The sequence below is a fragment of the Petaurus breviceps genome, unplaced genomic scaffold (genome assembly GCF_028583685.1).
Source record: "Petaurus breviceps papuanus isolate PSGF00001 unplaced genomic scaffold, PetGlider_PUasm1.0 558, whole genome shotgun sequence".
NCBI lineage: Eukaryota > Metazoa > Chordata > Mammalia > Diprotodontia > Petauridae > Petaurus > Petaurus breviceps.
In genome coordinates, this window is record NW_027186376.1 from 270,822 (window position 1) to 282,308 (window position 11,487).

Here is an 11,487-nt window from a genome sequence, read left to right on the forward strand (position 1 = left end):
TGGATAAGTAAGTTGGTCTGGTTCCAGGAGTCATGAGAGTTTCCCCCCAGAATCTCAGGATGGCTGAGCTAGACCTTTCCCCTTCGAGGTCAAAAGACCATGAATTCAGAGCTGAAAGGGGCCTTGGAGATTACTGAGCTCTGTTCCCCACTCCGCTCCATCCCATTTTTTAGATGAGAAAACTGAGACATGGAGATGCTAAATAATTTAGCGAGGGTCTCACAAGCAGTGAGGGTCTAAGGGTGGGATCTGAACCCAGGCCCTCCTGCCTCCTCCCAGCTCTGCTCCCAGTGCACCTCCATCTGCTGCCTCTCAAGTCACCTAATGCCACTGTGCCCTCACTCCCCATTTTTCTGTTGCAAAACCTGAGGTTCTGAAATTGGTTTGCTCTCGGCTGCACAGCACATGGGTGGGACTTGCCTCCTCCTCCTGGTACAATGCCCCTTCTACTGCCAGAGTTTTGTAGCAAAGACCTCACCTTTGATCTAATTTAATCTAATGTCACAGGCATTTATTGAACAGCAACCAGGGGCAGGGGGTGAGGCTAGGGTGGTGCTGGAGCTACAGAGACAAAACAAACCCAAGCCCCTGCCCTCAGAGAGCTTGCATTCTCCTAGTATCACTGCAAGGACTTCAAACTTCCAGAAGAATCCCATCCCTGCTTCCTTCAAGGCTTAATCTGGTGGCGGTCATGAGGTAAAGCAAGGAGTACATTGATAAGAGTCGGGGGACCTACCCATGATGCTTCCTGCCTGTGTGGTATTTCTCCTGGTCTCAGTTTACTTCTCTGTAAAATGTGTAGGCTGGGCTCTGTGGCTTCTGAGGGCCCTCCCACCTAGTCTGCCTTTAGAACCTCCAAGGGGAGGTCCAACCTCTGTTTAAAGATTCCCAGTGACACTACCTCCCTAGGCAAGCAATGCCATTAAGGGACGGCCTGTTAGGAAGTAGAATATAGATCATCAGGGGGTCCTTAGAGATCGGCTAACCCATTCTCACTACTGAGGAGACAGAGAAAGGAAAAGACTTGCCCAAAGTCACATGAGCAGCAGAGGAAGGCTGGATTCTAGCTCAAGTCCTCTAGGTCCAGACACCGGGCTCCTTCCTGCCTCTCTACATCACACCATCAGACCTGCAGTTCTTTCCCCTCATGAGCAACCCTTGTGAAATACAGTCTCACAACCTGGATCTACTGTACCTGGGGGACAGGCAGGGGAAATCAGGAGGAGAGGAGTTGGTGGTAGAAGTGGGAGTCAAAATTCAGGGGAGGGAACTGGAAAAGGGGATAAATGGGACTGGAAGGGACCCTCATTTTGCAGAGGATACAAGTGAGGGACCAGAGAGATACAGCTACAAATTATCCATGGGCAAGATTCAAACCCAGGTCTGCCCTCCTCTAAATACAGTCTCTTTTCCAGGAGTAAGTCGTAGCCAGAGGCAGCAGCCGTGGTGTGATGCAAAGACAGCAGAAGGACACAGAAGGAGGGTCAAAACCATGTCACTCCCTCCCTCTGCCTTGTCTCTCCCAGCCTGGTGGGTGCTTTGGTTAGTTTGGCTGACTTGCTTTTTCTCCTTCCCTTTTTATTTTTTGTTACAAGAGACAATTGGCTGAGCACATGAGGGAAGGGGGAAATGAAGGGGATGTAAAAACCAGAGATGCATTTAAAGCTTTTTAGAGAAATCAAAAGTATTATTCAGAAGACCTGAGTTTGAATCCTGGGTGGCTGCCTACATGACTTTGGATAAGTCATTTCCCCAATCTGAGACTGACCTTTCTCATCTGTCAGTGAAGGAGTTCTTCATCCTTTCTCACCTGTAAGTAAAAGGGTCTCGAAGGTCCCTTCCCTGGTCCTTGATTCTGTCCCTAAACCCAAAGATCCAGAAAGGTTTGATCAATCTGTCTGTCAATAAGCATTTATTTTTAAAATTTTGATTTGATTTTTTCAATTAACAAGCATTTTTAATTTAAATTTCAATTGAAATAGGTTAATTTTAAATTCAAGCATTTATTTTCTCTCTCTCACTCCCCTCATCTATTGAATAACAACAACAAAATAAAATAAAGTCAAGCAAAGAAAATTCCCTCATTTTAGCCATTTCCCAAAATGCACATCTAATTCTGTGCTCTGAGCCTATCCTCTCTCTGTCAGGAGGTGGGTAACTTATTTCATCTGGAGCCGGGTTCTAGAATCAGGTGCATCAATCAAAGCTTTGGAGTTTTTCAAAGCTGTTTTCTCATTTCAAAAAGCATTTATTAAGTAACTCCCCCCTACCATGAGCTAGGCACTGTGCAGAGGGCTGGGATACAAGGACAAATATAAAACAATCCCTGCCCTCAGGAAGCTCCCATTCTATTGGGGGAGGCAATGTGTATAGATATGAGTATATGCAGAATAAATACACAGCAACTATAAGGTTATTTGGGGATGAGGTAGGGAGAGCATTAGCATCTAGGGGGAGGGGGACAGATCTAGAAAGTCATTACACAAGGCTTTAGGAAGCAGAAGAGTGAATCACTCATACCATGTTTCCCCGATAATAAGACACTGTCTTATTAATTTTTTTGGACAGAAAAACACCAGAGGGCTTATTTTCAGGGGAGGGCTTATTTTAATGAACATTGACAGCAATTTTAATAAACAGGTAAATGTGAACAAAAAAATGTACCTTTATTCAATAAGTAAATCACTGGGGAAGAACAGGATGATGCGCTCACTGCTGCAGCTCTGATTGGATGCAGCTCGGAGTGCGGCGTGCGTTTCACCCGGGGGGGGGGGACGGTGCATACAGAGGGTATCGTGATGTAGCGTGTAGCGCAGGGGATCACCTTCACTACAGTAGAAATCTCAACAGGGCTTATTTTCGGGATAGGTCTTATTATCGGGGAAACACGGTAGGATCTTGAGCCGGGAGGAAAGATTAAAGACTTTTAGAAATTGTTAAATGAATGTCACCAAGATTAAGAAGGAAGTGGAAAATTGGGAAAGCATCTTTACAACCAATGTCTCTGATAAAGGCCTCATTTCTAAAATATACAAAGAATTGAGTCAAATCTATAAGAATACAAGCCATATCCCAATTGATAAATGGTCAAAGGATATGAACAGGCAGTTCTCAGAAGATGAAATTGAAGATATCTATAAGCATATGAAAAAATGCTCTAAATCACTATTGATTAGAGAAATGCAAATCAAAACAACTCTTAAGTATCACATCTCACCGGCCAGATTGGCTAAGATGACAAAACAGGAAAATGATAAATGCTGGAGAGGATGTGGAAAAATCGGAACACTAATGCATTGTTGGTGGAGTTGTGAACTGATCCAGCCATTCTGGAGAGCAATCTGGAACTATGCCCAAAGGACTGTAAATAAGTGCATATACCCTTTGACCCAGCAATGCCATTTCTAGGGTTGTATCCCAAAGAGATCAGAGAAGTGGGAGGAGGACCTGTATGTACAAAAATATTTATAGCAGCTCTTTTTGTGGTGGCAAAGAATCAGAAATCAAGGGGATGCCCATCCATTGGGGAATGGCTGAACAAGTTGTGGTATATGAATGTAATGGAATACTGCTGTGCTATAAGAAATGAGGAGCAGACGGACTTTGTAATAACCTGGAGAGACGTCTGTAAACTGATGCTGAGCAAGAAGAGCAGAACCAGGAGAAATCTGTACACAATCCCAGACACTATGTGTGAGGGCTAACTTCCATAGCCTGGGCTCCTCTCAGCAATGTGAGGTTATAAGACAACTCCAAAGCCTCGTGATCGAAGGAGATACCCACGTCATCCAGAGAAAGAGCTGCAGAGTCTGAATGCAGACTGAAACCAGCTACTTACTCTCTTTGAAAAACAACAACAAAAAAAGAAATTGTTAAATGAGAAAGCTGTGGAGTCATGGTCAAGGTCCCTGGAGTCTTGCCTGAGAAAGTCCTGGCACCCCAGGAAGCTGGGCTGGATCTTGTGTATGCTCTGGATGGGCAGGACAAGGCTGGAGTCTGGGGCCCCTGGGGCTGCCAGGACAGGGACACACACCTTCCACTGATCCTCAAATCAGTCCAAATGATGATGAATGGTGAGGGATGGGGGGGGGGTCTTGTTTCTTCTCCAGCTTCCTCACTCACCTGCCCCTAAGCTCACAGTTCCTCCAAGATGGGGCCTCTTATCTGGGCTATAAGGAAGAGAGGAATACACCTGGGCCAGGTGGGAGAGGGACATGGAAGAATGGCAATGCTTCATCATGAAAATGGGGAGGGGGGCTACAGAATTTCTATGGCCCCTCTCAGTTCTAACTTCCTAAGTGCTGAGGTCTCTCTCAGTTCTGATATTTTGGGTTCTAAGGTCTCTTCCTGATAAGACATTCAATGCTTCAATAGATGCCTCCCCACCCCCACCCCCAACAAATTATTCTGAATCCAGAGCCTAGAGCCTGATGGGAGTGTGTGTGTTGAGGGGTGGGGGCTGCACATGAGAAGCTCATAGGAATGAGGAGGAAAGGATTTCCCAGAGCCTCTAGCCTCTTCTCCCCTACCCAACCACCTTCTCCCCTCCCCAACCTCCCTCTCTTGGGCAATGACAGATGGGGAGAGAAAGAGGAAAATGGAGCCGCCGGCATTTTCAGACATCTCCATGCTGACTGGCAGCAGCCTTGGGCCCCAGGAAGGCAGGGCACGGGGCCCCACCCCCTGCTTCTTCACACAGCTCCCATTGTGCTCACCGACAGCACACACCGGGGCTGGGAACCTGCCAGAGCTCCCCAGTCCCTGAGCCTCTCTCTCCACTCACCTTGGCTGGGCTAGCACTCTTGAAGGCAGAAACAGTCGTGTTTTCAAGGGCCAACAATCTCGTCCTCTGGAAGATACTGGAGCCCACTTGTTTGACAGATTGGCAAACTGAGATTCAGACAGAAGACCAGCATTTTATAATGACAACATTCATTCTTTTTCCTGGGGCTTTAAGACTCACAGCAGTGTGATCTTGGCTAAATCACTTCCCATCTCTAAGACTCAGTTTACTGATCTGTAAAATTGGATGCGATGACCTCTGGGGCTTGTTCTATCCCCAAGTCTATGAATCCAGGAGTGTGTGTTCTAGTAGCTCTTGTAGATGAGAAAACAGCTTCAGAAAGGTGATGTCTCTTGGCCAGAGTAATACAGCTAATACAGGTTCTAGATGGGTTTGAACTCAAACAGCAGGAGAGGGTCAGAAGAGCTGGGTTTGACTGGTCCTATGACCCTTGGGCCCAGTAACTTTTCCTTCCTCAGCCTCAGTTTCCTCATCGATAAAATGGGTGTAATAATACTTTTACTGGCCACCTCACAAGGTTCTTGTAAGAATCACTGACGATCAACATGTATGGAGCCTCTCCTAAGCACAGGTCCTGCCCTCTTCCAACTTACAGTCTAAAAGGAAGATAAGAAGCCCACCGACTAACACAGTATTCAATGATACTTTCCTAGGAGAGGGGCTAAGTGCTGGGGGGAGGCCACAGACTGAGAATTGAAAGGAACTTTAGAGATCATTTAATCCAACCCCTTCATTTTGAACATGTAGGTTTAAAATCTTTGATTGTTTTTACATCACCTTAATTCCTATTATATCCCTCCTCACTGTCCTTACCAGAGAGGCAGGTAGTACAATTGATAAGAATATTGGATATGAAGTCAGGGAGACCTGAGTTCAAATCCAACTCTAAACACTTCTTAGCTGTGTGGCCCTGAGTGAGTCATTTAACCTTTGTCTACCTCAGTCTCTCAGATCTGTAGAATGGGGGTCATAAGAGCACCCACCTGCAGGGCTGTTGTGAGGGACCAAAGTGCCTAGCAAGCCTTAGAGCATTATAGAAGCACTGTTAAGATTAAAAAAAAAAACCAAACAAACAAACCCATTCAGCAAAACTAACCAACCCTGTCAATCAGATCTGACAGTGTATAGAATGCCTCACTTCCAGTCTCCCACCTCTGTAAAGAAGGGAAGGAGGAACATATCTTCTCTTACTTCAAGATCATCCATTATCATTACTGTGTTCTTAGTTAGGGAACCTCTCCACCTTGGACAGCACCTCGAGGGCTAATGTCCTCCTGCCTCTGAGACTCTGAGCTCCAAAATCTCCCTCTCTGACCACAGCCTCCTGTCTTTCCTCTACCCCCTCCCAGCCCCCTGCTTCTCTCCCTCCCTCCCTTGATGGTTCCCTCACCCTGGCTCTGTCTTTTGCCTTGATTTAACTTCCTGATCCCACGGGTAGCTGTTAATCAGCCTCTCCCTCCCCACTTGAAGCCTGTGCTACTCTTTGTCCTTTCTCTGCTCCCTCCCTGCTCATGCCCAACCCTAGGTCACTCTCACCATCCAATGTTTCTGGCCCCAGCCCTTAGTGGACCTCTGAGTACTCATGGAGAAACCCCAAAGCCTTGGCGACTTAGTCCCACACAAATGCTTGCTGTCTGTACTCAGTTGGGCATTCACTGCTGAATGAAAATCAGTGCTGAAAAGCAGTCTGAACCCTCCACTGCTCTCCTGCATCCATGACACCTCAAAAGCCTTCCTCAATGACCCCTGCTCTTTCCTCCTTAGAAAGAACAAATGAAAATGCCTTTTTAAAGTGTTCGATTTGTGCCAAGTTTTCTTCTTGTTTTGATCATTCCTTTTACTTGTGACTCCCATCTTGTTTCAATTCACAGGATCATTGAAGAGAGATCAGGGCTAGGAAGGACCTGGGAGGTTATTTAGTTCAATCACTTGGAGGGAGCTGAAGCCCAGGGAAGTTAGGGGACTTGTCCAAGATCTTCTCAGAGTTACACAGAGAGAAGATGGAGTTCAGGTCCTTTGACTAGAAGGTCAATACTTTCCCCGCTCTTCCTGGATTACACATGAACAGACATTTATTAAACACTTATGTTCCAGTCACTTGTGGCAGATGTTGGGTAGACAAAGACAAGAAGAAAAAACAAATCCTCTGTCCCAGCCTCAGTTAGGAGGGAGAGATCTTGGAGGTCTGGGGGTGGTCAGAAAGGTTCTCAGGAATAAGGCAAACCTGATATCAGGATTACCATGGGGCAGCTCCAGAAACCTCTAGACACACCGGGGGAGTTAATGATATCAGATCGTGGGGTCTTTGCCTTGGGGCTCTAGAGCTGGGAGGAGCTCAGAGATTGGGGTGACAGGCCTGGGGACTGAGATGGAGAATTCCCCAAGGGCTCATCCTCACAGGGCGGGTGGTCCCGCCCACCACTGCCTCCCCAGCCTGCCACAGCCTGCCCCCTGCCCACCAGGCCCTTGCCAACATTCTTCTGGGGGGGAGGGCCTGCAGCTGTCCATATCCCCTCATCTCAGGGTCCCAGATTCTAGGCCACCCTTCTCTACCCTTTATGTTCCCCTTCTCAGTCACGTCCTGTCCTGTCCTGTCCCCTCCTTCCCTCTCCCCTCTCCTTAGGAGCCTGGTGGGATGCCCAGCCTGATTTCAAGGAGGTGCCCTGGCAGGCCAGGGGCCTCCAGCATGTGCCAGGACTTTTCTGAATTCCAGCTTCAGCAGGAATCCCTGGGAGCCCTGCCAAGCAGGGCTGGGGAGAGGGCACCGAGCCCACTGGGAGAGTCTCCGAGAGGGCAACTCTGGCCCCCATCATGCTCCCCTGAGAGAGTTCAGGGGCAAAGAACACTGAACTGGGAGTCACAGCCTGACTGCCTCCTACCATGTGCAGGTCACTTTGTCTCTCCACACACCAGTTTCCTCCTCTACAAAATGGACTAAATGATTTTTATATCCACCTCTGACATCCCCTGTTTTAAGACCCCTCCCAAACTCTGACATCCTATGTTCTATGGGCCTTTCCAGCTCTGACATCCTCTGTTCTAAGCTTCCTCCCACTTCTGACATTCCCTGTTCTAAGTTCCCTCCTACCTCTGACATTCCCTGTTCTAAGACCTCTCCCAAACTCTGACATCTTCTGTTCTATGGGCCTTCCCAGTTCTGACATCCAGGATGTCAGAGCTGAGAGGGACTTTAGAACATGGAACATCAGAGCAGGGAAGGATTTTAGAACACAGAATGTCATAGCTGGGAAGGACGTCAGGGACTTAAGACTTGCTCCCTCATCTTTCAGAAAAATAAACTAAGGCATAGAGAAAGGAACTTCTCTGCCCGACATAGCAGCCGGCCACAGCTAGCTGGACAGCAGTGGACACTGACGATGCTCAGTGGTGGCCAGACCATTAGGAGGCACTTCCTGGACCTCTGTGGCCCAGGTCCTCTTGGAGCAAGGCTCAGCCACACTGCCCATGGCTGCCTCAGGGTGAGCAGGCAGGAGGGCAAGGAGATTGTAGGAAAGAAACAGGTGTATGGAGAGAAGAGAGGCAGAGATGGGGAGAGGTCCTGGGACAGGCTGCCTGCCTCCTGGGCTGTCTTCCTCCCTCTGCTCCCCCTCCCACCTCACCTGTAGGAAAAGTCAGGCATGATGGTTCAGGCAGAGTCCCCAGAGCTGGCTGTCAGAGCAGGGGCCGCCAGCCAACACCCACGCTGGCACACCTGGGGTGGCCACACCAGGATTCCATTGGGAGACCCAGAGAGGGGCCAGGAAAGGGGCAGGGAGACGGTCTCTCCCAGTCCCGTCCCCTTCTCTCCTTTCACCTCCTGTCCTCAGGTCTGCCATAGGAAAGATGAGGAAGGTCTCGGGAGGAGGATGGTGGGGGAGACAGGGAGGCTGGAAAAGAAAGGAGAAGACGGGGACAAGAGACAGGATTGGGAAGTAGGAGGAGCTCCAAACTGGAGCTGGTGACCCCAGGGGACTGTGGGCAAATCTCTCCCCTTTTTGATCCTTAATTTCTTAATGTCAACTTCCTAGGCTGGGACGGGTAGACTTGAAGGTCCCGGCCATCACTAATATTTTACAATATGATTTCTAAGAGAGGGAAAGGAAAGAAGATGCTGATGTTCCAGAGGGTCCCCACCCATAGACCAGAGCCCCACCCCCAGCCCCCGCAAAGCCACTCGCCCAGGGAAACAACCTGGGGAAATAGAAAGAATTCTGTACTGGCTCCAATCAGAGCTCTGCCACCAACCTCGGTCTAGCTCCTCCTCCTCTCTCAGTGTCTGTCCTAAGAGCATCACCTGTAAATAGATGGGGATGCTAAGGTTCTTTCTAGATAAAAATCTTATGATCCTAGGACAGAAGGTGCTTCTCCTCTGGATGAGAGGCAAAAGGGAGATTTCTTTTCCCATAAAAGGCTCTGTCTCTCTCTCTCCCCTTCTATTTCTCCTCTCTCTCTCTCTCTCTCTCTCTCTCTCTCTCTCTCCCTCTCTCTCTCTCTCTCTCTCTCTCTCTCTCTCTCTCTCTCTCTCTCTGTCTCTCTCTCTCTCTCTCTCTCTCTCTCTGTCTCTCTCTCTCTCTGTCTCTCTCTCTCTCTCCTTGCTTCCTCCTTCTTTATCTCCTTTACATTTTTTCCAAGGATGGGAGAGGGAACAGCTTTGTCAAAGGACCAGAGTCACCCTATCCTACAGGTTCACATCTGGATCAATAGCTATATGTCCCAGTGTGGTCCATCAGAATGAGGGGAGGAAAAGATACAGGGCCAAATAAAGGGAATGGACTAGGAAGAGAGAAAAAGAGACAGAGACAAGAAAAATAGAGACAGAGAGAGAGAGGGACAGAGAGAGAGAGAGAGAGAGAGAGACAGAGGAGGGAGATGGGGGAGGGGGGAGAGAGGAGAGGAGAGAGAAATAAAGGAAAGGAGAGGGGGTTAAAAAGAAAAAGGACCTCCCTGGTTTCTTGGAAGCCATCAGCAGCTTAGGGAAGGAGGGACTGCGGTGAAGATGCCTGTGAAGGGCAGATCTTGGGATTCTGGAGAGGTAACTGGATTTCCCAGCCCCAGTTGGAGGAGTTAGGAATTTTCACTTGGCAAGAGCATCTCATCCTCATCAGAAATGAAAACAATACCTGGCATCTGACCCTCAGGGCGCCCAAGACCTCTGACAATTAAGCATTCTTTCTTTCTTTAAAAACCATTTTAATTTTATTGTATTGGTTTCAATGAAAAAGCATTTACTTTCTCTCCCTCCCCCATTGTTGAAAAAAAGAAAACCTTTGTCACAAGAACACACAGTTGAAACAACCCAAATTCCCACCTTGACCAGGCCCCACAAACCATGTCTCCTTCAGGAGCCTTCATCCTCAGTCCTCTGGCATCCTGACTGGTCACTGAATTGATCAGAGGTCTGAAAAAGTCTGTCAAAATTCCTTCTTTTTCAGTGTGGTTGTTGAAGACATTGTTCGGATTCTGCTCGTTTGCCTCTGCATCAGTCCATAAAAGTCTTTTGAGATTTCTCTGAAACTGTCTCTTTCATCATGACTTAGGGCTCAATCATACTTCATCAGCCAGTCTATATGTGCCGGGCACTATTCTAAGTGTTAAAGAAACAAGGAAAGGCCCAAGTCCTGGGGGGGTGAGGCAGTGAGAGGGGAAGACTCAGGCAGGCTAAGGGGGGAGGAGCTCAATGAGGAAGCAGATGTGCACAGACAAGCTATAGACAGGATAAATAGGAGATAAGTGACAGAGGGAAAGCTGTGGAATGAAGACCAGTTGGGAATACATTGCTTATATTTTACTGTTTAGAAAATGGACCTGTGTGTGAATCCAGACTGTGCTGTCAGGGCAGCCTCTCCAGGTCTCAGATTTAGAAGGGATCTCAGAAGCCACCTCATCCAACCCTCTCATTTTACAAATGAAAAAACTGAGCCCCAGTGAGAGGAAGAGACATACCCAAGGTCACCTGGGTAGTTCAGGATCCAGGCAGGATTTGAATCCATATCCAGTGACTTTGAGTCTGATTCCCTTTCCATGCTCTCACCTCACAGCCACAGCTGGAACAGCTGCTTCTCAAGATTCTTGTGAGGATTAAGAGAGAAGTTACAGCACCATGTGAATGCTGTCATCATTACCATTATTTGTGATGTTATGATCTAGCCTTGGGCACACCTTGGCCTGGTGATCCTGAACCTGTCAGCACCCCCAGGCAACTGTCTGGGAAACTTCAGAGGAGGTACTGATCAGAGTCTGTGGAGGGGGTTTACACAGCGGGGAGTTCCCTATTCCCCCAAAATCAGAGCTTCTGTTCCCAGCCTTATCCACCATCATCATCCTTCTTGTTGTTGTTATTATTAATTATTGCCCAAGATCACACACACACACACACACCCAGACACAGAAAGACACACCCAGACACACACCCAGACACACACACACACACACACCCAGACACACACACACACACACACACACACACACAGGCTCTCTCTCTGTCTCTCTGTGTGTGTGTGTGTCTCTCTCTCTGTCTCTCTCTCTCTTTGTCTCTTCCTCCTCCTCCTCCTCTCTCTCTGTTTCTCTGTGTCTCTCTCTGTCTCTCTCTCTCCCCCCTGTCTCTGTCTCTTCCTCCTCCTCCTCTCTCTCTCTTCTCTGTCTCTCTGTCTCTCGGTGTCTCTCTCTCTCTCTCTCTCTCTCTC